General features: G+C 36.8%; 1 protein-coding gene across 1 annotated transcript in view; it reads left to right on the top strand.

Annotated features, from left to right (window-relative positions):
* The window catches only part of LOC106881931 (aquaporin-4), a 233345-nt gene that overhangs the window by 3289 nt on the left and 224707 nt on the right, over nucleotides 1–5349 (top strand). The window lies entirely within an intron of this gene.

The following is a 5349-nucleotide window of genomic DNA, read 5'->3' as shown; positions in this document are numbered from 1 at the left end:
ATTCAAAAAGGGATAAAACTCTTTTACAAGAATTTTATCAAGAAACCAGTTCTGTAGTAATGCCCATTATATAAATATATATATAAACAAGATGAAAATAACGACTATTATTTACGATGCTTAGTTCATGTTGGGGTCATCTTTGTCAATGTCTTTTCTACACGCCTACAGTTAAATATTTAACCATTCTAAAAATATTGATTTGATTAACGACAGAAGAAACATACACGCGCGCACATAAAAATATTTCTATATATACATATATGTGTGTATTCATATTTACTAACACAGAATATACGTAGACACACACAGTCACACATTTACGCTCACATCCACAGATCGACACACACAGACACAGTCGCATAAATGTACACACATACATCATATATGTGTGTGTATGTGCGTGTGTGTGTGTGTGTCTGTGTGTATGTGTGTGTGTGTGTGTGTGTGTGTGTGTGTTAATATATAATGTGTATATGTAGGTATGTATAATTGCAACGCAGGATCCATGACAGTCTAGCCACTCTCTCTTTTCTCTACTCCAGGTACTGTAGAGAAACACAGGTTGCCTATTTTGTACCATACATACAATGCAACCTATTAAAGAATATTTACATATATTTTATAGTACAATAGCTGACAAGCACACGCAACCAAAATGCATATACGCACACAAACCAACGGACACGCCTGTTTATGTGTGCCGAATAAAGTGTCTGTGAATATATGTAAATAAATGCGTATGTCATTATTCAAGTTTTAGTTCAAATTTTCTTGCCAATGGAGAATGAGCCAGTTTCTAACCTAGATCCAAGGCTCCCTCATTGGAACCTCAGCATCAACAACAGGGTATTTTTTATGTATGTATGTATGTATGTATGTATGTATGTATGTATGTATGTATGTAGGTATGTATGTATATATATATATGGATGTGTGTACATGTATACATATATATATATATACACACACACACACACATGCATACACACATATGCATACACAGAAACACACATATATATGTATTTATATCTGTCTATCTATCTTCCCATCTATCTATGTATCTATATATCTAACCATCTAATATATATTATGTGTGTGTGTGTTTGTGTGTGCAAGTGTATGTAAGTGTGTGTGTTTGTGTGTGTGCGTGCACGTGCGCGCGTGTGTGTATTCTAAATCTTATTTGATGCTTGCCCAATCTTAAATTCCTACAGTTATAACTTCATGAATGGTTTCGTTGTTCTTTTATGATTTTAGTATCTATAATTAGGAATTCAGCCTATATATTTATGTTTTTCAATTCGTCTCTTCCTATGTACAGGTAAGTGCAAATACGACCTCCAATATTTGATTACTTGTGAACATGTACGTACAAGAATCGCAAACACACACTGTTTGTATTCGTGTAGTAGTTTTAACCAGACAGCTCCAGCCTTGTTGAGACATGGATATCATAGTGACAATCATCTCCCGTGGGTGTTGTTATTGTTGTTGTTGAGCGCCAGATTTGATTGGATAGACCAGTGCTGAAAATGGGTTCCCGCCATGACCTTGCTGTCTATGTATCACGTACACAATTGTCGAACGTGCTTTTACATTTTTTTTAAAGACAGTGGCGTATAGCTCAAGTAATTTGGTTGTTATTTTCTACGAACAGATTAACAGCGTAATGGCTCTTGTTCTATGCATATAATTAGCTGAATAATTTTTTCTTTCTTTCTTACTTTCTTTCTTTCTTTCTTTTTTTCTTTCTATCTATCTATCTATCTATTTACATGTCACGCTGTTTGTCTCTGAGTCTATCTTTCTATCTCTCTCTTCCTCCCCCTCTTTATGTATGTATGTACTTATTGGTATATATGTGTATATTTATGTATGTATGCCCATGTGTGTGCGCGCGCTTGCACTCATGCAAGTGTGTATGTGAGGTTGTGCCCACGAGTTTCAATTTATCTGAGATGGAACCGAAAAAAATTTGAACGCAGTTACGATCATTCGCTAATCTGTACATGACAACGGGTCTGAAATCTATGAGAAAATCATTTGTTGTCATCTCTCAGGCACCAGGCAACGAGCCGTTCTTTAAAATATTCTGCAGAATTATCATGCGTTGTTTGGGAGACATGAAAACATCGGCTCGGTGCACATTTCTTCTGCTCATCACGCCATCACGCATTGGGTCCAGTTTAGTTTTTTTTTCTACTCTTGTAGAGCACCTAAATGTTGGTTCGATTAAACAGGTTAATTTCATTAAAAATATGAAATGTATGGTTTTTTGAGAAATGATACCTCATCAGAGAGGCGGAAGTAAATTGCAAGACTGGATTTTCACTAGTGTTGTATGGTGGGGTAGACAATACGATTAGTACGTTCAATATGCTCCAGGGCGGTTACTAAATCCTTTTCCCGGGTACGTTAATCTTCAATGGGTATCGACTTGGTAGAAAACTGGTAATTTTTAAAAGAAAATTTTTGCGTATGGAAGATAAACAACCAATGGCATGGAATTGGATAAATGTACATATAGTTTTATATTGACGCACCTGAAGCACGTAATGACTGCCGGTTCAAATATTTAAATTCGTAGACTGCTTTCTATCAGCGTTGACTCTGTTTTCTTAATTGCTGTTCAGGTGGTAATTTCAGTATTATATGAGGACTTTTCTATGAGAAGACCTTGTCTCACAGCCTCCTCTATTCTTAGCGAAAAGGCGGCTCTACTTAGGCCTAAGAATACTTCCCACGGCACGAAATAATCGGTTAGCGATGGGGGAGGAAAAAAGAGAGAGACAGAGAAAGGGAGATACACAGACACGCAAGGAAAAAAAAAAGATAGAAGATTCGATCACTGTAATTGATTGCTATTTAGTTTATCGACACATCAAAGATGAAAGGCAAAGTTGATCTCAGAGCGACTTCATCATGATGCAGAGTATCTGAACAAATACCGCAAACGATTTTGTCCCACAAACTAACGGCTCTTCCCGTTTTTATTGTAACGAAGCTCGAATGAATATATTGCACACAAATTTATGTAGGTTTAATGAGATTTCATATATGCATACATGCATATTTCATACATATACATACATATGTATACACACACACACACATATATATATATAATATATATATAAATGTGTGTGTGTGTGAGTGTGTGTGTATGTGTGTATACGAAGGTGCCTAAAAGTAACCGGAAACATTCTCCTTGGTACAAACCCGTTGTAGTTCAGGCTTCTGCTGCTAGAATCCTCTTGATGCAGTCTACAGGCATCAGTCTGCCAACCGGCGTTCTCCGACTGCATCATGCTACTACGTGGTGCGTCTTTGTTTTGTCATGCTGCTTTCCCGTTCGTCGATATTTTCGATGGCTGAAATGAAGGGACAGCGTGAGATTACGTTTTCTGCTAGGGAAAACGGCGGTCAAAACAGGCTGTTATGCTTCAAATAGCTTACAAGGACGCTGCCATGAGCTAAACACAAGTTTACGAGTCGTTTCCACGCTTTAGGAATGGTCACTTCTTGCTTGAAGACCAACTTCGTTCAGGATGACTGTCAACCTCCCGAAGGAATGAAGACATAATGAAAATTCATGAACTAATCTTGGAGGACCGTCATCGAACAAGTAACTAACTTGTTGATATGACTAGTGTGTTCTGGAGTTCCTGCAAACAAATTTTGATCGAGGAATTGCGAATGAAAAGAGTTGGAGCAAATTTATACCTCGCTTGCTCACGAAAGATCAAAAGCAGTTAGGACTGAATGCGTGTCAAGAACTAAAGGAACATTTGGAAGTTGATCTGGACATTTTTCTGAAGGTCATCAATGATGACGAAAGCTGGTACTACGGAATTTGGAGATGTGAAGAGTTAAAGAGAAAAAAAACGACAGAGGCTTTAAAAGGCATCATTTCGCAAGTGTTCCAGCACTGTTTGGAATAGTGCAAAACGCACCTGGACCGATACATTGCTTCAAACCGAGAATACTTAGAAGGCGATAAAACTGTAAACATGTAAAACTAAGTGATAAAATAAGCAACGTTAAATCTCTGAACGAGGTATTAACAGTAACTGCATGACAAGGTTAAGTATATTTGCCTCTTAAATGTGGCTGACCCCTAAGGGTGGATGTTACTGTTGCTTTTAGCCCCAGGAGAACATGTCCTCCAGCTGGCCACTCGAAAAGAATATAAGTATATGCAAAGGGAAATCTTTCGCATCGAAGGTCGGCGATTGTCGTACGCTGAGGACAGGTAAATACCTAGAAACTCGAGTCCGTGCATATCGCAGATCAAGATGGGAAGGATGACTTCCCTTTGCAAATACAGACAGGACGTAGATGTGTGTCAATGGCCAGCTGGAGGAGATGCTCTCCTGGGGCTAAAAGCAACAGTAACATCCACCCTTAGGGGTCAGCGACATTTAAGTGGCAAATATACTTCACCTAAGTGATAAAATAATATTACAAAATTCTGGTTTGTTCGGGATATCCCTCTCGTATATTAAAATAGAAAACTGGAATTTATTTTTGTATTATTTATTCCGTATTATATGTTTCATTACTAAGATTTACATAAGTGTGCATATAGAAAGACGCATAAGACATTTATTATTAATACTTGAGATTGAATATTGAAATATTATACATATACATACACACATACACACACACATGCAGCTAACCACAACGATCAGTATCTAACTTTTTTCCGATGCGTACTTCCGTGTTCTCTTCGCTGGACAGTAAATATTATTTGGAGTGTATTGTAATATTAATAATAATAAAAAGTATGGAGACTCGTACATCCACAGAATTTATTCAGTACTTATATACAGAACATTATAATGAGCTACACGGGTTTCTACTGCAGAGACTACTCATTGTTGCAAATACAACCTTGCAATATTGTCAATGCAGCTCCATCAGAATCCGTCCATTTGATAATCTTCGAGGATACACCGGTGATATTGCAAGTTTGCATTTGCAACAGTGAGTGGACACTGCAGTGGAAACACGTGTAGGTCATTATAAAACGGCGTACATACATAAAATATGAATTTTGTGGATGCAAAGTCTCCATAGTCTTTATTATTCTTAATATTATATGTATGTATCTACATGCATTTACACACATATGCATGGATGTATATATGTATGTATGTTTGTATGTATGTATGTACGTGTATGTATGTGTGTATTCTTGTGTATAAATATATTTATACACACATATATATACATACACATATCTGTGCATAATTATAAATATAGAATCACATACACATACACATACACACACACACACACACACCTATGTAGACATGCTTATATATATATATATATATATAT

Source organism: Octopus bimaculoides, chromosome 1, assembly GCF_001194135.2.
Source record: "Octopus bimaculoides isolate UCB-OBI-ISO-001 chromosome 1, ASM119413v2, whole genome shotgun sequence".
Classification (NCBI taxonomy): domain Eukaryota; kingdom Metazoa; phylum Mollusca; class Cephalopoda; order Octopoda; family Octopodidae; genus Octopus; species Octopus bimaculoides.
This window is presented reverse-complemented; position numbering and strand designations above follow the sequence as displayed.